This window comes from Ammospiza caudacuta, chromosome 19 (genome assembly GCF_027887145.1).
Source record: "Ammospiza caudacuta isolate bAmmCau1 chromosome 19, bAmmCau1.pri, whole genome shotgun sequence".
In the NCBI taxonomy this organism is placed as follows: domain Eukaryota; kingdom Metazoa; phylum Chordata; class Aves; order Passeriformes; family Passerellidae; genus Ammospiza; species Ammospiza caudacuta.
The window spans coordinates 615064-641963 of NC_080611.1; the positions used below are offsets into that span (position 1 = coordinate 615064).

A 26900-nucleotide genomic window follows, 5' to 3' on the forward strand; every position below is an offset into this window, starting at 1 on the left:
ATAAGTTCCCCAGGAGGAAGGAGGGACTGTTTCCAAGTCCTTCCAAGTTTCCAAGAGTTCTTCCAGAAAGAACCACAACCTCCTCAGAGAAGGGAACCATGCTGTTATCAAAGGCACTTGTAGTCAGAGACCAGCGCCCTGATCTCACTGTGCCCAAATAATATTGCAATATGGTTAAGAAAATTGTTACAGAGATTCCTCTGCCCCAATTAAGGTGCTAACGAGACCAAATCCAAAATGCATTTTATTGAACAGTAAATGTGAGGTAGAGAGAGAGATGGAAAGAAAGAGAAAAGGGGGAGAGAGCAAGGGAATGACAGGGATAGAGACCTCCCCTGGAGCAGGGCAAGTGTGACATTGTCCCCTGTCTGTGGCCTTCCCAGGGTGGGGGTTATTCAACCCCTGAGCAGGGATTACCCCACTGTGTCAGGTTGCAATGTAAGATGTAACCAAATGCATGTTTTCAATCCCCATCTTCATCAACTGCTATAAACAGGTGGGGCAGTGTTCTTTATCTCTTGCATGACTCACCCCTGATAACGCCCTCCAGGGGAGATATCTTCTGCTAATGGGCCATTGAGTGTCACTGCAGGACTGATAATATTCCATCATTCCATTGTGGGATGCTCCGCCCAGGGGGAGGATCCAAGCATTCCTACCTGGATATAAGCTGAGCCTTGCAACACCAGGAGCAGCTTGCCTACTGGATTCCCAGAGGACAAGAGCTCCATAACCACCACTGGACCTTCAGAAGCAGACGAGACCCTTTTACAGGATCACTGCTCTGACAGAATCATGTTCATCACTCCAACAGGACTGAAGCCACCATTTAATGTGACTGCTGCCACCACCCTGACTACCAGGGTGTCAGGTTATATCCTGACTCTGTCAGTTTAAGGCAGTGATTCTGTATCACTGCCCTGATCTAAATTTTCTTCTTAAATTGTAACTCCGACTTAGACCCTACCCCAAGTTTGCCTTCAAACCAGAACAAAAGACAATGTGCGCACCGTTTGTTTTCTTCCCAGAACAGGACTTCCCATTCCCAAACCTTGATTGGATGGAGGAGGAGGCTGCAAGGAAGAGGAAGGAGCCCCGGGACACCCAGGCAGGTGAGGAGGAAGTCAGTGCTCCTTTCCCCCTCTCTCCTGCTCCATCTCCCAGCCCAGCACAGACCCCTGCATGCAGGACAACCCTGCTGCCAACACTGTCCTGCTGGGGATGCACTGGGGGAATCTCCTTCCCCTTCCCTCTGGTGTGGAGGCAAATCCCATCTTCTCCTGTCCTTCCTCCCCCAGACAAGAGGCGGATGATGGACACCAGGGAGGAAAAATCTCCTTGGCAGAACCTCATGGAAGAGGCAGTTTTGAGTGACTCCACAGTGCAGAATTACAGTGGGGAGGAAAATCCACGGAGATTCCAAAGGAGGAGGGGCTTCAAACACAGCCCAGGGTGCTCTGAGTAGGAAAGACCCACTCTGTACCAGGAAGGTGGACAGAGCTTCAGCCAGAGCTCTAAGTTGGTGGTCCATGAGCAGCTTCATGATGGGGAGAAGCGCCACAACTACTTGGAGTGTGAGAAGAGCTTCAGGCAGAGTAGCACCCTGATCTGCCATCAGATGATCCACACTGGGGAATGGCCCTACGAGTGTGGGGAATGTGGGAAAGGGTGAAGCTGCTGCTCTGCCCTCATCACCCACCTGCGCATCCACACTGGGGAGAGGCCCTACAAGTGTCCCTAGTGTGGGAAGAGGTTTCGGACCAGCTCCCATCTCCTCCAGCACCAGCGGATTCACACCAAGGAGAGGCCTTTCCTCTGCCCTGACTGTGGGAAGGGCTTCAAGAACAACTCCCACCTTGTCACCCACCGGCGCATCCACACTGGGGAAAGGTCCTACAAGTGCCCAACCTGTGGGAAGAGGTTTCAGAGCAGCTCCAATCTCCTCCTGCATGAGTGGATTCACATGGATGAGAGGCCCTTCCACTGCCCAAACTGCGGGAAGGCCTTAAAGCAAAACTTCACCCTCATCACCCACTGGCGCATCCACACCAGGGAGTGTCCTATGAGTGTCCCCAGTGTGGGAAGAGCTTCACCCAGAGCTCTCACTTGACCAGACACCAACAGATTCATTGGTAAGGGAAGCCCTGCAAATGCTCCAACTGCAGGGGGAGCCTTATGCCCAGTTCCAGCTTCATCCCCCGTTGGAGGTCCCACATTGGGAAGAGCCCTGGTGGTCCATGTTCCTCGTGATGCCGTCTGGGAAGACACCTGTCCCTTTTCCTGCACCTGCCAATGACGTGATGTGTGATTGAAGAACATGAGGGTCTGGCCACGGCCTTGTCATTACATTCACTCCCACCTCAGGTCATTTCCAGAGGCAGGAAACGGTCTCTCTCTCTCTCTCTCTTCCTGAGGAGAAGGGTGTTCTTTCCAGACAGGGGAAATTGTGGCCAGGCAGACCCAGTGAGTTGTGTTTAAGTTTTCCTTGTAAACAATTTTATTTATCACTTTTGTTACCAATATTGTTTCTGATCTATTTGTTTCTTATTTTGTTTCTGTTCCAAATAAATTGTTCTTATCCCAGCCTGGGATCTTTGCCTTTCGCGCTTTCCATGGGAGGTGGGAGGGCAGCGAGGGCAGTGCAATTTTAGCTGGAGCAGGAAATTGGGGAATCCCATTCCTGAGCCCCGGCCCATGGAAACCGAGCATCCCAGCTGGTCGCAGCCCTGGTGGCCATGGCAACAGCCTTGGGAGCGGGTCCCTGGCTGGGGCTGTGGGAACCTCTTCCCTCTGGAGGATCCTGATGGGTCTCTCCCAGCTCAGCCAATTCTGTGGTTCTGGGATCCCATGAGCTTGGGGATGGGGATGCCAATGGTTGCCATGGCAATGGGCTCATCTGCAGGCCTGAGCTGGTGTCCATGGCAACCACCCCTGGCATGGGGTCTTCATGGAGCTGGCAAGGGAATGACCATAGAAACAGGCGGCTGGTGATGGTTGCCATGGAAACTGACCATAGCAACAGGGTCACGGTGATGGTTGCCATGGATTCTGACCATAGCAATAAATGTCTGGTGATAGTTGCCATGGAAACTGACCATAGCAACAGGGTCCCAGTGATGGTTGCCTGCTAAGGATCAGATTTGTCACAGACCCTCAGAGGGATTCCGTGGGGACTTTCCAAGAGTCCCCAGGCTGTTCCAGGGCTGGAATGTCACAGGCACAGACAGGGGCTCCATGGACACCTCCCAGGTCTTTCTGGGATGGTAAAGAGCCCTGTGGCCAGAGGCAGTCACAGCCATTCCATGGTGACATCCCAGGGCACCTTGTGCTGCAAAGGCACTGATCTGTCACAGGCACTCACGGAGGCTCCACAGTGACATCCCAGGAGTCCCCAGGCTGCCAAAGAGCCGGGATGTCTCAGACACTCACAGGGGTTCCGGTCATGGGCACAATGGGAGCTTCAGGCAAAAGCTTTATTTCTTTATTGGAGAAACTCCTGCTGAGTCATGACATGGAGAAAATACACCCAACAGCCGCCATGGATCCTCAAAACCCTGCAGGGCCCCCAGACTTCTACAATTCCTTCTAAGAGAGGAGACTGGGAGTGGCTGGATCCAATCCTAGCCCCAGAATTTTTCAAAGGTTTATATGTAAAATATTTGACAGGTGGAATTCAACTTTAACCCAATTTGTCCCACAGGATTAATCATGGAATCCCAGATAAATTTATATAAATATGGCTCTAGCTGATTCTGATCATGATTGGACAGAAAGATCTTTACCAGAATTATTTACTCCACAGTTCAGGAGCTATAACAATTATTATAATAAAGTACTCTCAGAAGCAGTTTTGAAGTCAACATGGGCCTTGCTGGAGTTGTTGGAGCCCACTGCAGGCAGAGCCTCCTGCTGCAGCAGGAACTGCCTTTCCTGTGCCATGAGCAGGGCAGGTCCCGCTGCAGGCAAAGCCCCAGGCCAGCCCCAGCACAGGGAAGGGCTCAGGCACAAGGGCAGAGTGCCGTGCTGGGAGCTGTGCCAGGGAGAGCCTGAGGCACCAAAGGCACCTTGGCAGCAGCAGCAGCTGCTTGCAGGCCATGGCCAGAAGCCTCCCTTGGCAGCCCGGCCTGCAGAGCTGCTGCCTCAGGGCTCATTCCTGGCTGGGCTCTGAAAAGCCACTTCTGCCCCAGGAGCCTGACTGGGAAGCCACTGGCCCCAGCACCTTGGGGACAAGATATTAATGACAAAACTCTTCATGGCAGCAGAGCCAAGGCAGGGGCAGAGGAAAGGGCAGAGCCAGGCCCAGGGGACAGGGCTGCCATGGCGATGGCTGTGAGGTCACTGCCCCTGCAGCAGCCTGGCTGCCCTCAGCAGACATTCTGGCAAGAAGCGCTGTGAGGGCACCCAGCACATCAGAGAACCCACACTACAGGAATTCTGTCCCTGAGGATGAGAGGGTTTCACTGGGTCAGGCTGCACAAACATCCTGATCTTGGACAATTCCTGGGATTGGGCATCCACTTCTCTGGAAATACTCTTGCAGCTGTGTGCCTTTCTCATAACTATAAAAGATTTCCTCCTTATATCAAATGTAAATCCACACTCATTCATTTTAAAGATATTGACCCTTGTTCTGTCACTGCAAGATTTAGGAGAAAAATCCTTTAACCACTGCTTCTCCATTTTCACAGGTCTTGGAGAGGACACAAAAATCTCCCAAGATGGGGTTTGGAGGCCTCATCACATAAGCATCAGGGAGAGGCTGAGGGCTCTGGGTTCAGTGGTATGGAGACTGAGGACAAAACAGAGTAGCATGGGAGGGATGGAAGGGTGGTTCCACAGATTCTGGAGCTTTTCTTCATGGAGGATATAAGCATGACAAGGAAACAGTGGCACCAAGGGAACATAGGGAGGCCCAAACTGGACACCAGGAGAAAGGAATTTCCCTGGCAGGGCAGGGCTGTGGTGCCCCACATCCCCAGCAGGAATCTGAAGCAGCTCAAGTCTCTGCGTGGGCAGGCAGAGGCAGGCAGGAAGCAGAGCTGTCAGCAAAGGAAGGGCCCAGGCAGGTGGGGCAGCCGGGGGATGCCGACAGCCTGCAGGGACAGAGGCGCAGGGCAGGGACACCGTGGGACAGCCTGGGCTGCACAGGGCACAGGGATGGGCAGCAGCTACAAGACAGCCCTGACAGAGCCAACTTGGGCAGCACTTTGGCCATGGCTGCTGGGCCTGGGCCTGAGGCAGGAGCAGGAGACAAGTCACCCTTGCAGGCCTGGGGCCTCATTGCCTCCTTTTCCCTGCTCAGCAGCCTGGCAGGGGCCGCCCCATGCTCCTGCCCTTGCCATTGCACATCCCCACATGCCAGTGCCCATCCCGGGAATGGCCCTGAGCAAGGAGGGAGGGTCAAGATGTGCCTGGCCAGGGGCTGGGGCTCAGGCCTTGGCCCTTTGCATTCCTGAAACACAGCCAAGTTTTGCTCAGCATCAGAGACCCCTTTGTCTTGCTTGTCCCCAGGTGCCGTCACTGCCTCCAGTGTTCTGCTCTAACTGGAATCTGGGGACACTTTCTCAGTTGTGTCCCTGACAGCGATCTCTTCAAAGTACAAGAAACTTCCGTGTTTCAATGTCACTGACTTCTTGAGTGTTCTATGAGATCACAGAACTGGCTGTGATGTCACAGAGTAGGGTGTAATGCCATAGAGCAGACTCTGCCATCATAGAGTGTGGCTCTGTGGCATCAGAGAGTGGGCTGTAACATCACCAGGTGGCTGTGTAATATCATAGAGGAGGCTGTGACATCGTAGATCAGACTGTGACATCACAGTGTAACTTTGTGACATAGAAGTCTTCTGTGACATTGCAGCACTGCTGTATGACATCACAGGGTGACATCATAGAGTTGGCTCTGTGACATCACATTGGCATTGTGTCATCTCTGGAGGCTTTGTGACATGAAAGGGGCAGTATGACATAACAGAGATGTCCATGTGACATCAAAGTGGGCGTTGTGATGTCACAGGGGTAGTATGATATCACAGAGATAGCTATGTGACATCCCAGGAGGCTGTGCGACATGACAGGTGGTTCTATGACATAACGGGCTGTGTGACATCACAGAGGCAGTGTGACATCACAGGGGCTGTGTGACGTCACTGGGGAGGTCACTCTGCCCCGGCCCTCCTCACAGTTCCCCCCAGAGCAGTCCAACCCTGTTCATGCACAGCGGGGTCCCCTGTCCCCCCGGGTCCCCCCGCCCCCAGCCCTGCAGCCTCCCCCAGAGGATGTTCCACGAGATCGACCCCAGAGCCTCACATGGGGACGGGGGGCCGGGGCCCTGGGGGTGGCACAGGGGGACAGGAACCCCCCAGCAGCGTCCCCATGTCCCCCAGCGCCAGAGCCTGGGGCAAGACTCCTTCACCCTGTTACGAATGAGGGCTTGAGAGCGATGAAAAAATCCCCAGCAAGGGATCAGCAATAACCAGATTTAATATTAAGGGACACAGCACAAAGTTCCTTGGCAAGAGTCACTCTGTTCCTGACTGGACACTTCAGGCACAGCACGGAAAAAAAGCAACAACAAAACCAAACCAAATCCAGGCAATCAAACCAGAAATGAACTGAGAACAGTCCCTGTCTGTGTGTGTGACACAGGGACAGTAAGGGCAAGGATAAAAGGAATATGGCTTAAAAGCTTAAAAAGCACTTAACAGTATTTAACCTAACTGAAAACCTATGTTAGAAATTTAACAGAGGAATAACACTTCACAATATTCAACTTAGCTTATAAGTTATATTAAACATAACAACTTAGCACAAGAACAACTCTTAGCAGCATTTCACTTAGCTGAGACTTCATGACTTTACCTTACCTACAGGCCGGACTCACAGCTATTCAAGGCACTCCAGCCCCTCAGAGAGGAGCATTTCTGCCACATTTCCCCAGCACAGGCACTCCTGTGTACACACAGACACCAAGAGTCAGTGCAAGGCACCTGTAAGAAATTCCCCTGAGGGCAGAGAATGCTCACTGTGGATCCTTTGGCATCTCCCCAGTGAGTGAAGGGTTGAGCCTGGAGGAGTGGGGGGATCGGCCCAGGCTTCGTCGTTGTTCAGGATCCCCGAGTGCAGCAAACGGGAGAGTTCCCGGCTGGGAGAGGCCTCATTCAGAGGGAGTGGCTGGCCCAGGAGAGCTCCAAGGGCTCCTTTTGGAGCGCTGTTTGCAGGGCCCCAAGAGAGGGGCTGCAGTCCCAGCAATGGCTCATCCTGGCCGCACTTGGCACCAACAGCTTTCTTTGGCAGTGTGAGAACAGGGATGTTGTGCCACTGAGGGAACAAAAACAGTTCCCAGGGCTGCTCCTAGAGAAAGGAGCTGTTTGGGCAGCAGAAGTGACTGGAGCAGACAGTGTTTGTGATGAGCTGCAGAGGAGCTGAGCCCAGGGGCTGTTGGCCAAGGCCGAGGCCCAAGGAGCATTTCTCAGCTGGTAGGGCGGCCTGAGAAGGGGAGGGGGGAATGCAGCAGCACAGGGCCATGGAACCAAGGGACCATTGTGACACTGTGGGGCCCTGTGAGACCAAGGGACCATTGTGACACTTTGGGGCCCTGTGAGACCAAGGGGCCATTGTGACACTGTGGGGCCCTGTGACACCAAGGGACCATTGTGACACTGCGGGGTCCTGTGACACCAAGGGACCAATCTGACAATGTGGGATCTCATGGAATCATGGAGACCACTGTGACATTTCTGGGCTTCACGGAACTGAGGGGGCTGTACTGACACTGTGTGGCTCCATGGAGTGTAGGAATCATTGTGACACTGAGAGGCCCCATCAAACCAGGGGTCCATTGTGACACCACGGGGACTCATGGAGACATGGAGACCATTGTGACACTTTGGGGTGTCATGGAACCAAGGGGCCATTGTGACACTGCAAGACTCAATGGAGTCAAAGGTCCATTGTGATGTTTCAAAGCCTCATGGAACCATGGAAAGACCATTAAGGCACTTCACAGCCTCATGGAACCAAGGGGCCATTGTGGCCCTGGGGGTCCCCACAGAACCAAGAGGACCATGGTGATACTGTGGGGCCTCGTGAAACCAAGAGGCTTTTGTGACACTGCAGGGCTGCATGGAACCAAAGCTCCAGGGTGACACAGAAGGGCCTCCTTTCATCAATGGTCCATTGAGACATTGTGGAGCCAAAGGAGACCATTGTGACACTGCAAACACCCAGGGTCCAAAGGTCCATTGTGACATTGCAGGGCTCATAGAACAGAGGAGTCACATGACATTGTGGGCCTGGGGAACCACGGAGACCATTGTGACACTGCAAGGCCTCATGTAATTGATGGGACCCCTAGGGTCGCTGAGGGGCTGTATGGAATCAAGTGGCCATTGTGAAAACACGGGGCACCATAAAACCAAGGGAACGCAGAACAGATCTGGCTGGTTTGACCTCCCATGGACTGCCTGACTGGTCCAGCTGACCTTGGCAAGTTGAGGGTCTCTTCTCATCTGCTGCTGTAACACTGGGGCTCCATTCTTTCCTTCCTATGGAAAAGATCTGTCGTTCTCCTCCAGGCACCCATGTCCAGAACTGGGATTTCACCTACGAATATCCTTATTTCCATCGATTGTTCCCATAGAAATATTGCCAGGACAAGTCTTTCTGGAAGTGGTTTCTCAAGGATCACCTCCCATCTGCTCCCGAAACACTGGGGAAGGCTCCATGCTTTCCTTTCTATGGGAAAGCATTGTGCTGCTTCTCCAGGTGCCAATGGCTGAGATTGAGATTCTACTTCCAAAATTCCTTAAATCCTAAGACTGCTCCCAGACAAAATTTGCCATTCCTGATAAGTCTGGCTGGCCTTGGACTAGTGAGGCTCTCACCTGCCTTCCAAACACTGGGGCTCTGTGCTATGGAAAAGAACTGTCCTTCTCCTCCAGGTGCCCATGGCCAAATTTGGGTTCCACCTCCAACATTCCCTGTTGTGACAGACTGGAGGAGATTGTTGGCTCTAAACATTTCTGGGTCAGGCAGTAAGGGGCAGGTCCAGCCTTGCCCTGCCCTGGAACGTCAGCCCTGCCCTACCCTGGAACACCAATCCCCCCAGAGCCTCTATCCCAGCCCAGCAATGGCTTCCAGTCCCTGGCACAGCACAGGCAATGCTCCACAGCCACCTCTGCAGCCCCCAGCCCAACTCTTGAGGGACAAAATGAGCCCAAGTTCCACCTGGGGGAAGGGCCCAGGGAGACCAAGGGGTATTTCAGGCTGACCCCAAGGCAAGCACACATCTTGGCCCTACCTTCTCTTGGAATTTCCATCTGAACCGTGCTGGAATCCAGGAGTTGGTAGCTCTGTCTGTGCTTCTCTAAATCTTATTTTTATTTTCCTCTTTCTAATTCCCTCTTCTCGCAAATTTTTATTAACTTAAAATGGAACAGGCTTGGAGTTTGTAAAGTTGAATGGGCCAAGGTAATGTTATGAGAAGTGTTTCTTGTTGATTTAATGTTATATTAAAGCTTTTGCCAAAATTTCTCTGATTTTTAAAGTTCCCAGTAAAGGCTGTTTTCCTCTTTTGAGCTCTTGAGAATCTCTTGTTGGTATTTCTCCAGTGAGTCCAAATCAGAAGACATAGACAATTGTAATTTCTTTTAAATGTCTCCTTGAGTGAGTTGTTTTGGGACATGGCAGTCAGGGCTTGTCTGTCCTGCTTGGCACAGCCCAGGCAGGGCTTTCCCAGCCACATTCCACACTCCATTTCCCAGCTGGAGCCGCTGGTGCCTCTGAGTTGTGCTGCCCCAGCCCCAGGAATGCTCTCCTTGTCTGCCCATTCCCCCACAATCTCTGGGCAGGGATGGCCTCAGTGGGGGCTGCTGACATCCTCAGCACCTTGGAGGCTGCTGCTGAATTTTCCTGCTCCAGAGGCTTGTTCAGCCTTCAGCTCTCCAGTGCAGGAATTCAGTGTCCCAGGGCTCATTAACATTCAGAACACCTTAACAAGCCAAGCCTCTGGGAGTCATTTGATTTAAGTGTTCTAATCTTTTGTGGTTGATTAGTCAGATTTCAGAAGCCTATTCAATGTGAATACCCTGAGATTAAAAAGACAGCAAGAAAATTTTTTTTAGGTCCTGTAATTTTTTTTTCACTAGTAATTCATTGACATGTGCAATCTTCAGAGTGAATCCAAGTACCTCCTCATGCAGTTTGAATGGATATGAAAATCAAGACCCTTCATGGCTGACAATCAATCAGACTCTGTCCCTACCCCAACCCCACCATTTCCCCCATCCAAGCCCTGGCACTCAGAGCAGCCTTGTGCAAATCTGAGCTCCCTCCAGCCCACACTGGACCTAGCCAAAAGATCACAGTTGAACAGGATACAATTTAATAACAATCACACAATTAAAATAACAATCACACAATTACAAACTCTTCCCTGAGCCATGTGCAGTGTCCCAGCAGGGTCTGATGAGTCCACCATTCACAAGTGATTTCCATACTAAAATTTATTTCACACAAACATGGTTCTCTTATGTATATAAACACAATGAAGTTCTTGTATCAGGATTCTTGTCCCGGAGTGAGGACAGAACAGCTCGAACAATTCCTGATTTGCAAAGCTTTCAGTGCTGGATGGAGAAGGGAGGTCAGGCTGCTCTTGGTGTTGAGGAAGTGCTGAAACCAGCCTGAGGGAAAGAACTGGCCTTCTCATCCAGGTGCTCATGGGCTGAAATTGGGATTATTCCCCCAAAATCCCATAAATCTGAGATACAGAATATTTATATCTGAGATACAAGATATTTATTCTGTTGCTCCCAGATGAAAGCTGCCAGGACAGACAGATCTGGCTGGCCTTGGCCTCTAGTGGCTGCTATTTATCAGCTCCTGGAAGACTGGGCTCCATGCTTTCCTTCCTGCTTTCCTTCCTGTGGAACCATGACGACATTTCAGGGCCTCGTGGATCCAAGGGACCATTGTGACACTGTGTGGCCTTGTGGAACCAAGGACATCTTTGTGGCTCTGTTGGGTCACATGGTCCCCAGGGGCCCATGTGAAGCAGCAGGGTTTTGTGGAGCCAAGAGGCCACTGCTGCATTTCAGGGCCTTGCGGAGCCAAAGGGCCGTTGTGATCCTGCAGGGCACTGTGGATCCATGGAGAGTATTGTGGCATTGCAAGGCCCCATGGAATCATGGAGACCATTGTGACACTGTGGGGCCCCACAAAACCAAAGGGCCACTGTGACCCTGCAGGGCCTCTTGGAAGCATGGGGCCATGGTGGCACTTCAGAAGCAAGGAGAACATTGTGAAACTGCAGAGCACCATGAAACCAAGGGAACATGGAACAGATCTGGCTGGCTTGGCCACCCAGGGCCCACTTGACAGGCCCAGCTGATCTTGGAATTGAGGGCTGCTTTTCATCAGCCCCTGGAGAACTGGAGTCCAGTGCTTTCCTTCCTAAGGAAAGAATCAGTTGTCCTTCCAGGTGACCACAGCCAAAATTGAAACTCCCCTCGAAAATTCCCTGTATTCAAGGGTTGTCCCAGACAAAAGCTGCCAGGACAGAGAGCTCTGGCTGGCCTTGGCCTCTGGTGGTCACCTCTCATCTCAAGGAAGCCCTGAGGAAAGTATGTGAACAGCTTTGACTGCTGGGACATCAATGAGTATCACGCTCTTAAAAACTCAGATGCTCTTCTGATTATGTGTCTTTTCTTTCTTATTGTGTATTATGTGTGAAGTATTATTTTCAGCTAAAAATATTATTCTTATCAATTTCCCAGAGTTATCTGAAACAAAACAGCTCATCTACATATGACTCCAGGTCACCTGTATAAGCAAACACAAGAAACAATCCAACAGGAATTATTTGTCCCTGCTCCCATCTATCACATCTCTGGAGATGGAGGTGCAGCCCCAGCACTTGGCAGGGCTCAGAGTCTCACAAGCTCAGCTCCCACACAGAGAACTGGCAGACCCTGGGGTCCTCTTCTTCGTCTCTGCACGCTCAGCCATGCTGAGATGGACACTGATGGTTTCTGGGCCAGGCTCTCTGAGCCCAGCCCAGCTCTCTGCAAGCTCTGCCCGCTGCCCTGAGCTCTGGGCAGCACCAAGGGCCTCTCCCCAGCCCAGCCCAGCCGGCTCTGGCCCCACAGCTCTGCTCAGGCCAGGCTGCTCTGGGCACTGCCCCACGGCCTCCGCCCCTGGCAAGGGCACAGCAGCAGCTGCAGCTGCCACAGGACTCAGCCCCAGCCATGGGGGAAGGTGCTTGGCCAAGGCCAAAGGAGGCTCCCTGGCTGCCCTGCTCCCCTTGGGCTGAGGTGCTGAGAGCTCTGCAGCCCCTGCTGCCATCCCATCTGCCCAGGGCAGCACAAGAGCCCCGGCCTTGGGGCCCTCAAGAGCTGCTCCTGCTCAAGGCCCAGGGCCCATCCCAGGGCTGGGGCAGCCACAAAGCTGTGCCCATTTTTGTTCATTGCTGCTCTGATGGGGATGGATCCTCATCCCCTTGGAGGTTGCTGATGGATTTTATTACTCCAAAGGCCTCTTCTCTCTTGAGCTGTTCAGGAATTCAATAGGAAAAGTTCTTAAACGTTTGTTCAAATCACCCAAAAAAAGAAAATCCCTTGAAAATAATGCAAGATTTTAATTCTACTGTTATATAGACGGATTACAAAAGTGTATTCAAAGTGAATATACTATATTGAAAACAATGCAGAGATAACTGTTTTGTCCTGTTTTCCTGTTTATAGGTTGGTATCAGCAATCCCCAGTTGATATTGGCCCCCAGTTCCTTCTAATGCAGTCTGACTAGATATGAAGATCAAGACCCTCCATGGCTGACAATCAATCACACTTTGTCCCTATCCCCTCCCCACCATTTCCCTGATCCAACCCCTGGAACTCCTGTAGATCAGGAATGGTGTGTCCAGCAGGACCAGGGCAGTGATTCTTCCCCAGTGCTCAGCACTGGTTGGGCAGCACCTTGAGTGCTGTGTCCAGTTCCGTGCTCCCCAATTTAGGAAGGCCATGGAGGGGCTGGAGCGTGTCCAGAGAAGGGCAGCAAGGCTGGTGAGGGATCTGGAAAACGAGTACTGTGAGGAGCAGCTGAGGCAGCTGCTGGGGCTCTTTACCATGGAGAAGAGGAGGCTCAGGGGAGATCTCATCACTCTCTACAACTTCCTGACAGGAGGGTGCAGCCAGGTGGGAGTTGGGCTCTTTTCCTTGAGAACAGTGACAGGACAAGAAGAGACAGCCTTCAGCTGAACCCGGGGATGTTTAGGCTGGACATTAAGAAATAATTCTTCACAGAAAGGGTGGTTGGGCATTGGAATGGGCTGCCCAGGGAGGTGGGTGAATTAGCGTCCCTGGAGGTGTTTAAGGAAAGACTGAATGTGGCACTCAGTACTGTGGTCTGGGTGACAAGGTGGTGTTGGGTCCCAGGTTGGACTTGATGCTCTCCAAGGTCTTTTGCAGCCTGGTTGATTCTCCGATGATTGTGACCCTGCAGGGCCCTGGGGAAGCAAGGGTCCATTGTGACACTGCAGGGCCTGGTGACACTAAGAGGACCATGGTGACAGTGTGTACGACATGGCAGCAAAGAGCCAAGAGGGCATTGTGACACTGTGGGACTGAAGGAAAGGAAGGAGTCCATTGTGACAGTCTGAGTCCTGATGGAAGCACGGAGGCCTCTGTGATGCTGTGGGGCCTTGTGGAACCATGCAGAGCATTGTGACAGAGCAGAACCTGGTGTCATGATGGGGCCATTGTGACACTTCAGGGCCCCATGGAACCAAGGGCCCAGGGTTGCTCCACAGGGACAGATGGAATGAAGGAAACATGTTTGACACCGTGGTGGCCCTTGGGACCAAGAGGCCACTGTGTCACTGTGGAACCAAGGAGAGCATGGCTGCACTGTGAGACCTCAGGGAACCAAGGATCAATTGTGACACTGTGGGGCCTCGGGGGACCACGGTGCCATTGTGACACTGCAGGGCACAAGGATCCAAGGGACTTTGTGACACCAAGGGGTCCAGTGGAACCAGAGGGACATTGTGAAACTGGGAGGCCTCATGGAATCAAGGAGACTATTGGGACATTCCAGGGACTCATGGATGCATGGTGTCACCAAGCTGTGTGTGAATGTGGATCTGCTGTAGGGTAGGAGGGCTCTGCACAGGGCCCTGGAAAGGCTGGATCCAGGAACCAAATCCAACAAGGTGAGGTGCAACAAGTCCAAGTGCCGGGTCCTGCACTTTGGCCACAAGAACCCCTGCAATGCTACAGGCTGGAGACAGAGTGGCGGGAGAGCAGTCAAGTGGAAAGGGACCTGCAGGGACTAATGAAAAGCAGGCTGGACACGAGCCAGCAGAGTGCCCAGGTGGGCAAGAAGGCCAATGGCTCCTGGCCTGAATTAGGAATGGTGTGGCCAGCAGGAGCAGGGCAGGGATTCTTCCCCTGTGCACAGCACTGGTTGGGCAGCACCTCGAGTGCTGTGTCCAGTTCTGGGGCCCCAATTTAGGAAGGATATGGAGGGGCTGGAGCATGTCCAGATAAGGGCAACAAGGCTGGGGAGGGGTCTGGAACACAAGACCTGTGAGGAGCGGCTGAGGGAGCTGAAGTTGTTTATCCTGGAGAAGAGGAGGCCCAGGGAGACAAGGCAGTGTCAGGGCACAGGTTGGACTTGATGATCTCCAAGGTCTTTCCCAACCTTGCTGATTCTGGGATTCTCTGAAGCCACCCTTGGAGTAGTTGCAGGATAAGCCCTGGGCCTCCTCTTCAGAAGCTCCAGCAGCCCAGGTCCCTCAGCTTCTCCTGCCAGCCCCAAAGCCCATCCTGTCAGTCCTGCAGAGCCTCTGCAGCTCCTCCTCAGTGCCCAGAACAGGGAGCCCCAGAGCCAGACACAGCAGCCCAGATGTGCCCCCCTGGTCTGGGGTGCCACTGGCAAGGGAGCAGCACCAGGCAATGCAGGAGCCTGCAGACAATTCCTGCAGCACTTGTAGGATGATCCTGCTGCCCAAGGGACGTTCCCATGGTGCCAAGTCAGGAACTGCAATGGGGAGTGGGGCCAGAGAGGAAAGGGCAAACAGGGATGGGCTGTTTGCAGGGGAGGGAACAGGGGTGGGCAAGAGGGAGAAATTTGTATCAGGGAGAGTAAAGAAAGCAAAGATGAAGTCAAGGAAATGCTCAGGGTAGTTTGGGGGTGGCTGCCAGGCAGCCCTGGCTCTGAGCAACAGCGTCTGCAGTGGGACAGGAAACTCCCAGCTGATGGGAACAAACTTTCTGGCTGAGTGCAGAGGCCAGGACAAAGCTGAGTGGTTTCCCTGGTGTCCCCCAGCCCTTGGTGGCCCCAGGGGCTGATGGCATTTGTGCTCCCTCAGGTTCATGTCCCAACACCAACAGCATTGGGGTGCTCCTGCCTGCTGCGTGCAATGCAAACAGGGGCTGCTGAGCCAGTGCTGACATGTCTGTGCCTGCAAGGATGGGGCACCTGTGTGAGCTGGGGGAGAGGCCAGGGCTGCAGAGGGGGGATGTTGTTGGCAGCTCCATGAGGACGCTCTGGGACGCTGCCCTGGGCTGTGCAGCGCACTGGGGATGGATCAGCCCCTGCTCTGCTGCTCCTTCCCGTCTGCCCCAGGGCCCTTGCAGAGCCCCAGCCATGCTGTTTGCCCCCAGCCTGCCCACAGCCAGCCTGGGGCTGCTCACGGGGGTTTTCTGTGCTGAGCATTGGCCTGGGTGGGTTCCTGTGAGAGCCTGGGCAAGGAGCCTGGAGCCCCCAGGGCCTGGCCTGAGGCATCAGCGCTGCCCCAGCAGTGCCCATGGCCTGTCCCTGCTGCAGCCCCGGCACTGCCACCCCCAGGACTGTGCCCGGCCCCAAGAGCACTCAGGCCCTGCAGCAACACCAGGGCCACCAGGGCAGCGGGGCAGGGCCAGGGCAGCAGCACTGGCAACATCAAGTGCTGCTGCTTCTGGGCACAACTGCTGGGCCAGCACTGCTCTGCCCTCAGCTCTGCACACAAACATTGCTGCTGCAGCTCCAGAGAAGGCAACTAAAGGGCATCTCTGCAGAAAACTCTGCTGGGACATCCTTTAGTTAATTTAAAGGCACATAGAGCTCATTGACACAGTCTGTGGCCACAGGGAAGGTGAAGAGAAACAAAATGAAAAATGGCAAAAACAATTATATTTATTAGTGGACAAGATTAAAAAAGTAAAATAAAAAGAGAAAGAAGCCCCAAAATGAAAACAACAAGAAGGATCAAAGATGACTTTTTTTTCAAGTGGTTTGCAGAAATTGGCCAGGAGTTTAATGTTTCTGAAACCATCCAGTCATCAGTTTCCACACTGCAGCCTTGAGCTCCTGGTTCCTCAGGCTGTAGAAGAGGGGGTTCAGGGCTGGAGGCACCACTGAGTAGAGAACTGACAGGGTCACATCCAGGGGTGGGGAGGAGATCGAAGGGGGTTTCAAGTGAGAAAACACTGCAGTGGTGATGAACAGAGAGACCACCGCCAGGTGAGGGAGGCAGGTGGAAAAGGCTTTGTGCCGTCCCTGCTCAGAGAGGATCCTCAGCACAGCCCTGAAGATCTACACATAGGAGAAAACAATGAATACAAAAAATCCTGAAAATAAACAGGCACTAACAGCAAGAAGCCGAAGTTCCCTAAGATATGATGTGGCACAGGAGAGCTTGAGGATCTGAGGGATTTCACAGAAGAAATGTCCCAGGGCATTCCCCTTGCAAAGGGGGAGGGAAAATGCATTGGCCGTGTGCATGAGAGCATTGAGAAAGGCACTGCCCCAGGCAGTTGCTGCCATGTGGGCACAATCTCTGCTGCCCAGGACGGTCCCGTAGTGCAGGGGTTTGCAGATGGACACGTAGCGGTCGTAGCACATGATGGTCAGGAGGAAATACTCTGCTGACATGAAGAACACAAAGAAAAAGAGCTGTGCAGCACATCCTGTGTGGGAGATGTCCCTGGTGTCCCAGAGGGAATTGTGCATGGCTTTGGGGACAGTGGTGCAGATGGAGCCCAGATCGCTGAGGGCCAGGTTGAGCAGGAAGAACATGGGTGTGTGCAGGTGGTGGCCGCAGGCTACGGCGATGATGATGAGGCCGTTGCCCAGGAGGGCAGCCAGGGAGATGCCCAGCAAGAGGCAGAAGTACAGGAGCTGCAGCTGCCGCTTGTCTGCCAATGCCAGCAGGAGGGAGTAGCTGATGGAGCTTCTGTTAGACATCTGTTCTGTCTTGGCATCAGGATCTGTAAAAAAGTAATCATGGAATAGTTGTGCTTGAAGAGGACTTTAAATATCCCAGCACAGCCTGGAGGTACTTTCTCCCCACTGCCTTCCCAGGGCTCTGGTGCTGGGAACTGTCCGTGCGAGCAGCTGCTTCCCTGTGCCCCGGGCTGGGCACTGCCAGTGCTGCCAGAGCCCAGCCCAGCCCTTGGGGCTCAGCTCTGCCCTGCAGACCCCTCCCAGCTCTGGCACTGCCCAGGGGCAGCTCTGGCTCTGCAGGGTCTGATACGAACGTCAGATCAACCCTGAGGAGGCTGGAAAAGCGACACTGATTCTGCCTGTGAGAGGCCTTGTGCTGATTTCTCTCACTTATTGGTTTATTCACATCTGAGAGAAATTTTTTCATTATCTTCACCCAAACTAACAGATTAATATCTTTGGGCAATTACCATCAAAGCAGCCCAGGTCATTAGATTAAAAAAGCAGGATTTTCCCCTTTTATGCAGCCCCTTTCTTCCTTTCTTGCTGTGCACCCTGTATAACCTATTTGAAAATGTTCTGCAGGTAAATGCCTTGCACGGAGCAGTCCTGAACAATGCTGCATCCTCCCCACACAAGGAAAACACTTCCAAGCCTTACCAGCTGTCTCCTCCCACCCAGATCTTGTCCCCCAGTGCTGGGAGCAGCTGCCAGGGCTGGCTGAGAGCTGTCCCTGGCAGGCAGCAGAGTCCCTGCCCCAGCACAGCGCCCTCGGCTGCAGGACCCTGCTCTGCAGGACAGTCCTGGGCACCCCTGGCTGCTCTGCACAAGAGACAATCAGAGAATGTACTCACAGAGTCTGTAGGCATTGGGATGTTCCAGCTTGAGGAGATGGCTCCAGGAGCTGCAGCTGCATTGTCCCGCAGCCAGAGGTTCCTGTGCCAAGGGCTGGCAGTGATTCTGCCCCAGGCACTTCTCAGCACCTTCCCAGCCCTGACTGATTGAAGCTCTCTGTGCCTCTGTGCTGGGGCCAGGGTGGCTGCAGGCAGTGCCCCAGCCCTGCTGGGCTGGCAGAAGAGCTGCTCATCAAGAGAAATGTGCTTTTGAAGCTCTTCTTGGTTACCAGGAGCTGCCTCTGTGCCAGGAGCCCAGCCCATCTCATCAGCACAGACACAGCACAAGGACTTTAACGAGCCTCTGGGGCTTTGTGCTCAGGCCCTGAACATCAGTCTCTGAGAGGGAGCTGAAGAAACCTCTCCAGAACTCCAAGGCAGAATCCAACTCCAATGTTTCTTGGACTTTTAATGGGTCCCACGGAGGGACACGACTGAGAAAGTGTCCCCAGGCCCCAGGCAGAGCAGAGAACTGGAGGCACGGATGATAGGTGGGCACAAAGAAAAGCCAAGTCTTGGTGCCCTGGGGAACAGCAGAGCCTGTGCCACCAAGGGCTGGGAGGAGACACCTTGTCCTGAGGCACTGGCACAGCCCCAGCCAGGCTGGGCACTGGCAGCCCCTTGTCCTGCCCTCAGCATCCCTCCCTAGCCCACATCCCAGTGGCCTCAAGGATCTGCTGGAAGGAGTCCCTTGGGAGCCTTGCTCAGGAATGGCCCTGGGGGCTCCTGAATGCTCCCTGCAGGTACTGCGGGTTTTTCAAAGGACTTTGGGTTTGGCTTTTGCCTTGGAGTCTCTGAGAGGTTTGTGCAATCATGGCCTCCAATTATCTGCTGTAATTAGTCCCTGGAGAGGCTTTGTCAATAACAACACTCAGTGGGGCTCCTTAATACTTCAGGGTACTTCAGTTATTTAAGCTGCTTGGTGTTTCCCTTTTGATACAGACTCTGTGAAAAAGATTGTGCAGTCCCTGCCTCCAATATCTCCTTTAATTAGTCCCTGGAGGGTCTTTATCAGTAATGACACCCAGTGGGCCATTTATGCTTCAAGGTACTTCAGCTATTTTAAGGTATTTGGTGTTTCCTTTTGGATACAGACTGCGAGAGATTTGTGCAATCATGGCCCCAGTTATCTGCTTTAATCAGTCCCATGAGAGCTCTGTACTGACACTCAGTTGGGCTCATTAATGCTTTCAGATACTCAAGGTTTTTAAGGTACTTTGGATTTTCCTTTGCACTCTGAATCTCTGAGAGGTGTTTATTCCAATTCTGGCCTTCAATTCTCTCCTCCAAGGAGTCCATGAGGAGCCTGTTGGCAATGGACCTCAGTGAAATTCATGCTTTGAGACACTTTCGTGTTTTCTTCTGACTGACTCTTGGAAAGGTTTGTGCAATCTCCTCTCAGGCCCTGAGGTTCAAGTGCTCAGCTCCAAATGCACCACAGGGCTCATTAGGATCAAGCAAGTCCTGACAAACCATGGTTCTGCCTTGATTTCCCTCTGCTCTTATGCAGTTCATCAGGCAGTTTTCCTTTTACAGTTGTGGAGAAATATTTCAAAGAGCTTTTAAGTAATATGTAATCCTATTTTAAAGAGTGTATTTTATTACTGTTCTCTTTGGAGAAGGGCTGATTGGAGCATTAAGTGATTTATATTGATGTAGGGGTGCTCCTAAGGAGGTCTGGCCAGGTCAGTGAAGTTGTACCTTGGAGCTGACCCAGTGTGGACAACCTTGCCTCACATTTCCCAACCTCATGTGAGAAACCATTTTCATTTTCAAAAATTTTAATTATTAAGATCTTTTCAAAATACAACAGAAGATTTAATAAAGAAAATAACACAGTGCCGGGAGCAAAGGATTCCGTCACCGTGTGCTTATCTACAAAATGGATGTTCTGTCTTTTATACCTCTTGCCCCTCCCAAAGTCTTGTCAATCAACTCCTTCTTCCCTGTCCGGGGGTGGAGATCACTGTCTTACACCTTGATTGGAGGTCAGGTGCTGCCATAGTAACAAGCCAACCCTCCCAAATGCCCCGACTACAGAGGCCATCCTGTGATAACAATGCAAGGGGGAGGAGAAAGATAACTATACGTCTAGAAAACTTCTCTTAACATATATTTAATATTAACTCCTTAACTGTGACAGTCAACCATAGAATTACTCATCTATAACAAACCCCCCTTTTCTTTTTCTAGAAGTAATTTTTCTCGAACAATTAAGTAAAAAACTTTCTCTGTCTCTTGAATGAGTCATACCAGCATCTGTTGATGTGGGCAAGGACAGTGGGAACAGCAGAAAAAATCGCAGATTTTCCTTAGACACACTTATTTGGAATGGACAAAAGGGCATCACAGAGGTCCAGTATGGCTTTGACTCCCACCTACTGTGCCTATGTGGCTGCTACCCATAATCAGTGTGTGTTAGGGATGAGCATAGAGGCCAATTAAGTCCTGCCCTCCAGTCCCTGTTGAATTAAAAGACAACTGAGCAATGATAGAGGTCTGGTATGGCCTTTTGTCCCCACCTTACCATGCCAACAGGGTTTCTACCCACAGCAGGGCTATGGAGCCTTCTTGGTAGTGAACAAAGGGGCCAACCCGATCTTGCCCTCTATTCCTTGTCTTACTTCTTAAGGATGCTGCCCCATTACCTTTTTCAGTCCCTTGTGTACTTCTCCTCAACAGATGCTGGTAATTCTCACCCACTAAAACAGGAAGACAGTTCTCTAGCTGGTTGGTGGAAGCTTGACTCTACTTTTTGGTTGTCTTGGTGTTTTCCTGCTTGTCTTTCAGTCTCTGCTTGAGAGTCAGTCTTGTTTCACCCAGCCTGGATGTTACAGTCCACTCTTTGGGTTCTTGTACTGGGCCTTTGACTCTGTTGCCATGAGTCCATCCCCGCTCTGCAGTTCACACGGCCAATTCGATGGTGAGCAGTACCTGAAAGGGACCTTCCCACTGAGAAGTTAGAGGCTGATCTCACCATGACATATTCATCACCCAATTCCCAGGATTAATATTATGCATTCTGAAATCCAGGGTGGTAGTTTGAGGAATTGCCCCGTTATGCCTTAGCCCTTCTAAGGTTTGTGCTATGGACATCAGTTATTTCTTAGCATTGGCTTCCCCTTCCTCATAGGTGGGGTGAGGTCAGGAAGGGTAACTCAAACATCATTTCATAGGGTGACACCCCCAGATCTGACTGGGATTGGGTTCTAATTCTTAATAAGGCCATAGGGAGACGTTTTATCCATGACATTTGGGTTTCAATCATTAGCTTAACTCTTTTAAGAATTTGATTCATCCTCTCTACCAACCAGAACTCTGTGGATGCCATGGAGTGTGTAATTCCCATTTTATTCCCAGGGCCTGAACAACTTTCTGCAATATCTTGAATGTGAAATGAGTTTCCCGGTCTGAATCAATCCTGTTTGCCCTCCCATATTGGGGAATGATTGATTCTAGAAGTGTTTTACTCACAACACTGGCATCGGCTTTCACAGTGGCTACCACCTCTGCCCAATGAGTCACGTGATCTACTATCACTGGCAAAAACTTCCACCATTGTACCTGGGGAAGCTCGATAAAGTCAGCTTGGATGTTTTGGAAGGGCCTTAAGGCTAGTTCTCACCCTCCCCTGGGTGTTTTCCTCACGATTTTCTTATTCACTTTTTAATATATCACACACCGTTCAGTTACTTGCTTAGCTATTCTGAAAATTCCTATGCAGCCCAAATCCCTTAGAAATTGATCACCTAGCACTTGTGTACCCCAATGTGTTGTTCCACGTATGCCTTCTAACATTTTCCTGGCAAGGGGTTTATTCAATATTTGTCTCCCACCTGCTCATCTTCACTTCCCTTTGTTTTCTTTCTTGACTCCTATTTCAATGAGTTCTTCCTCTTCTGTCCCACTGAATATGGGGACTTTTTTCATTTCTTTTATGAGTGTTAATACCATTATTAGTTTATCTGTCTCTGATTCAGTTGCATTTTTAGCTTCAAAATCAGCTAAATTGTTCCCTCGTGCCTCCTGAGTTGCCTCTTTTTGATGCCCTTGAACATAGACCACTGCTACTTCTTCTGGCAATTGTAAGGTTTCTAACTCTTCTAAGACAAAATTTTCATGAATCAGTCCCTTTCCTTTTGAATTTAATAGCCCCCTCTCTTCCCAAATTTTTCCAAACTTATGCACTATTCCAAAAGTGTATTTTGAGTCCTGTATATATTGTTCCCCTTTTCCATGATAATGTTTCCAGACTTCATTTTAGGGCACACAACTCACACACTTGTGCTGACCAGTTGGAAGGTAACTTTCTCTTTTCTATGGCCTCTAACCCTTCATGCACTATAGCGTACCCCAATACTATGTGCCCCTTTATTACCCATGAAGATCCATCGAGGTACAATCATTTTCCACCTTGTAGTGTTTGATCTGTTATGTCTTCTCTTACTCTAGTTTGATAGTTTATGGCCTCTAGGCAATTATGTACTAGTTTCTCATCTGTTTCTCCATGCAAAAACTGGGCAGGGTTGAGTTGGTTACTCATGATTAGCTCTAAACCATTATCTATTAAGATGTCTGCATACTTTAGCCTTCGGGAATCAGTGAGCCATTTCTCAGCCTTTTGGCTCAGGATACTCCTTACTGATTTTGCGATATATATCTTCAATTTTCCCCCAAAAGGTTAATTTTTTTCTTTCTGCTACGAGTATGGCAGTAACTGCCACAGCCTGAATGCAGGTTGGCCATCTCCGGCTGACAGGGTCTATAATTTTGATAAACAGGCCTCTGGTTTCCTGGACCCTCCCCAGTCCTGGGCTAATACTCCATGTGCTACCCCTTTTTCCATATCCACAGATAGAAGGCAGGAAGACTCAGTGCTGGTGAACTGACAATGTTTTGCTTTAAAGCTTCAAACTTTTGTTCGTCATCTTTTCCCCACCTAATCTCTTCTTCCACTAACTTTTCATACAAGAACTGGATGGCCTGCGTGCATCTTCTCAATCCATAGCCTACAATATCCCAACTAGCCTAGAAACCTTCTGACTTCTCTCTTTGTTTTTGCTGGTGGGAGTGAGACTAACCCCGTAATTCTCTCAGGGTTCAGCCACCAGCTCCCTTGACAAATCACATGTCCTAGGGAATTTTACTTCCCTCTCTACAAATTTGAGTTTCCCTTTTGATACCGAAAGTCCTTGGTCCTTCAGAAAATTTAACAACACTATGGTGAATTCCCAAACTTCTTTTTCTTCCTGTCCTGTGAAAAGGAAATAATTTACATATTGTATGAGCTTTATCTCAGGTTTGATGGAGAAGAATTGTGTTACTTCTCCTAGGGCTTGACCGAAGAGGTTTGGAGATTTGGAAAACCCTTGGGGTAACCTAGTCCACCAAAACTGTTTCTTACTCCCAGAATCAGGGTCCTCCCATTCAAAAGCAAATATAGCCCTGCTTTTCTTTGCCAGTAGACCTGCGCAAAAAGCATCTTTTAGGTCTATGACACTAAACCACTGGTGTGCTGGGGGGATATTACTCAGTAGTGTAGAGGGGTTAGGCACTACTGGGTAGCGATTCACTGTTTTGTTGTTCACTTCTCTCAAATCTTGAACAAGCCTGTAAGTCCCATCTGACTTCTTTACTGGTAATATGGGTGTATTATGGGGGGACATACATGGTTCTAAGGTCTCATCCTCAAGTAGATCCTGGATCAGTGGCTGCAGTCTTCATCTCCCTTCCAGGGAGAGTGGGTATTGTCATACACAGACTGGATAGCTGTCATCAATTAATTTTATTACTGTAGGTTTCACGTTCAATTTTTTGGTTTTGCCCACACCATCTCATGAATTTTGCCCTCATCCTCTTCCCTTATTTGAGAAGTTTAACTACCATTTTTCCTTCCTCTGGGAGTATTAAAATGCTTAGCTGCACTTGTAAATCTCACCCTAATAGATTGCATCCTGCTTCTGGAACTAATAGAACATCCCCAATTCCTATTTATTTGTTTCTTCAAACTTTATTTGCTTTTCTAACTGAGGCTTTGAACCTTCCTTTAGCACCTACTACTTGCACAGTATCTTGACCCTTTTTGCACCCCTTTGGGATTCTACAAAGACAAGATCTTTCAGCCCCCATGTCTACTAAGAATTCAAATTCTTCCTCCTGGGGATCTATTTTTAAAGTTCTCAAGGGCTCCTGATGGTATTCTGTCCCCAGGAGGTACAGCCCCTGACACCCCAAGTCTTCTGTTTCTCGATTTTGCTCAGTCTCATACACCCTCAGCTCCTTTTCCCTCTGGGGGCAATTCTTTCTGATATGCCCACTCTCTTTACATTAAAATCAAACTGGTTGTAGTTTCCCCTGTTTCCCAAACTCTCCTTTTTGTGCCCAGTCCCAGGGAGCTGAATCTCCCCTCCATCTATCTACCTGCACTTGGAATCCCCCTCCCTTACCTTCGTAGTTCTTTATGTGCTGGTTTCCTTCCCTAATGGCAGTTACCATTACCTTGGCTTTTGCCTTGGCTTTCTCTTCATCCCTCTTTACATACTCCTTCTGTGCTTCTCTTAAAAGATCCTCTACCCTCCTTTCTTGCCAACCATCGAGCTTTTTTAACTTTCTCCGTATATCTGGCCAGGCATGAGTGACAAAATTTACCTTTAGCGACCGTGTCAGGGTCAACCCCTGAATATTGCCTCGTATTTTTCCTCAACCTTTCTAACCACTCTGTTGGGGTTTCTTCCCTTTTTTTCTGCTCATCGAAAGCCTTACGGGCATTTTGATTACATGAAGCTGCCTCTTTGACACCACTTGTAATCAGTGTTCTGTATTTCTCCATTCTTTCTTCCCCCCAGTGCTCTTGTGGTCCCAGGTGGGGTGCACTGTGGGCATTTTCAGATCCCCTGGAGGTCCTTACATATGCTCCCTTTCCCATATTCATATCTCAGTTGCCCAGATCATCTGTCTATCTTCTGGTGTGAATAGCATGGTCATTATTGGTTGTATCTCTTCCCATGTATAAATATTGGGCCCCAGAAACTGGTCTAACTGTTCCACTAATCCAGTGAGGTCCTCTAGTAATCCCTTCAATTATTTCTTGAACATTCTCACATCAGAAGAACTGAGAGGCACGGTTACAAATCTAATTCCTTCCACCAACCCACACAGGGGTATTTCCCTCAGGGGATATAATCCTGCTGCTTGGTTCCCATCCCCTGATCTGCTTTCCTCTCATTGTGCCACCCTGTTTGTGGTGTTTTGACTAGGCCCATCAGGGGGTAGGGGAAGTGCATCTGGGGCTATTGGAGGTGGAGGGGGTAAGTGTTCGAATGGGTCCCATTCTTTATTTTCTGATACCTTAAACATGCTCACCTTTGAGGGTAAACTCTCCCTCCCACAGCATGCAGCATAGTCATTCTCTTCCTGATTGAATTGTTTCTTAGCTCTTACATGGATGTTTAATGCCTGACACATCCACCCTTCGTCTGACCCATATCCCAGTATACATGATTGCTCCTAATTTCCCTTCTGATCAATTTTACCATGCAATTCTGAATCACTTTGAGCTCATCCTTATCTCTGGTATTTGGGTCATATTTCCACCGGGCTAGTTTCCTTCCCAGTGGGCCATCTGGGGGTATAACTATTGGTACCTCTTCAATTTCTACTCCTCCCCTTGGGGATTCCCTATTTTCCCTACAGTCCCATCCTGACTGGCCGATCACAGGCCCTCTTCCAACAGAGCCCACCTTTCCAACCACAGGCCCTCCGGAGAGAGCCTGCCTCTCTCAGAAGGGAAAAGGAAAGGGGGAGTGGGAAAAAAAGAAACAAGGAAAGAGAAGGAAAGGGAAGAGAGAAAAAACCCAAAAAACTGTACTTCTCTTTTGAAAAGTAAAAATAAAAAACCTCACGATCCAAGGGCTTCCATATCACCGGATTGGTCCCTGCCCTTCCTCTCCTCCTTGGTTCAATGCTCTGGTCCCACGGTCGCACTCTGCTCCCTCTCCCGCCTGGCTCAGCTCGGCTGTGGCCTGCCCCTGGCCCAATTATCCTCGGCAGCTGCAGTCCCACCCCTGGCCCGACCTGGCTCAGCTTCGGCAGCTCCGCAGGACCCGATTCGACTCAGCAGATTCCATCCCTCTTCTGACCCAACTTGGTTCGGCTTCAGTGGCTTTGCCCACCCCAATTCAACTCAGAGGCTCAGCCCACCCCAATTTGGCTAGGCAGCTGCAGTCCTCCCCCTGGCCTGACTCGGCTCAGCCTCAGCGGCTCAGACTGCCCCGATTTTGTTTGGCTCAGCAGCTGGCACAGCCTGACCCCCTCAGTTTGGCAGCTCCACCCTGACGTGACTTGGCTTGGTCGCCGGACTGCCCCGACCCCCTTGGCTCAGCAGCACACAAACTGCTGCACCGGCTCCTGGGTGACCCCCTGCAGCAAACCCCTCAGTGGCTACCCCACTCCAGCCCGGCTCCGGTTGGCCCTGTTAATTATAGTGCTGGCTGCACCCCAGAGGCTGCCCCCGCTCTGAGTGATGCACGAGCCACCATGACATGTGGAGCTCACCGCCTCCCTTGGTGTGTGCTGGATGGGAATCCCACCCTGGGTCCCCGTCCCAGGCACAAACAGGGTTTCCCTGATGGGTGAACCCAGCTCCCAAGTCCCCACAAACCCTTCAATCCTACATGTCCCACCGGCCATGGGGTCCTTGTCTATGGGATACCTGCTCTCCTCCCCCGCCATGCATTCCACTGTTCCTTTTTCCTCTCTACCATCCAATATCCTGACACTTCAAGGGACCAGGATGGATCCAGT

General features: G+C 50.9%; 1 pseudogene; it reads left to right on the forward strand.

The window, feature by feature from the left end:
* The first annotated feature begins 1312 nt into the window (after positions 1 to 1312).
* The window catches only part of LOC131566273 (zinc finger protein 501-like), a 457422-nt pseudogene continuing 431834 nt past the window's right edge, over positions 1313 to 26900 (forward strand).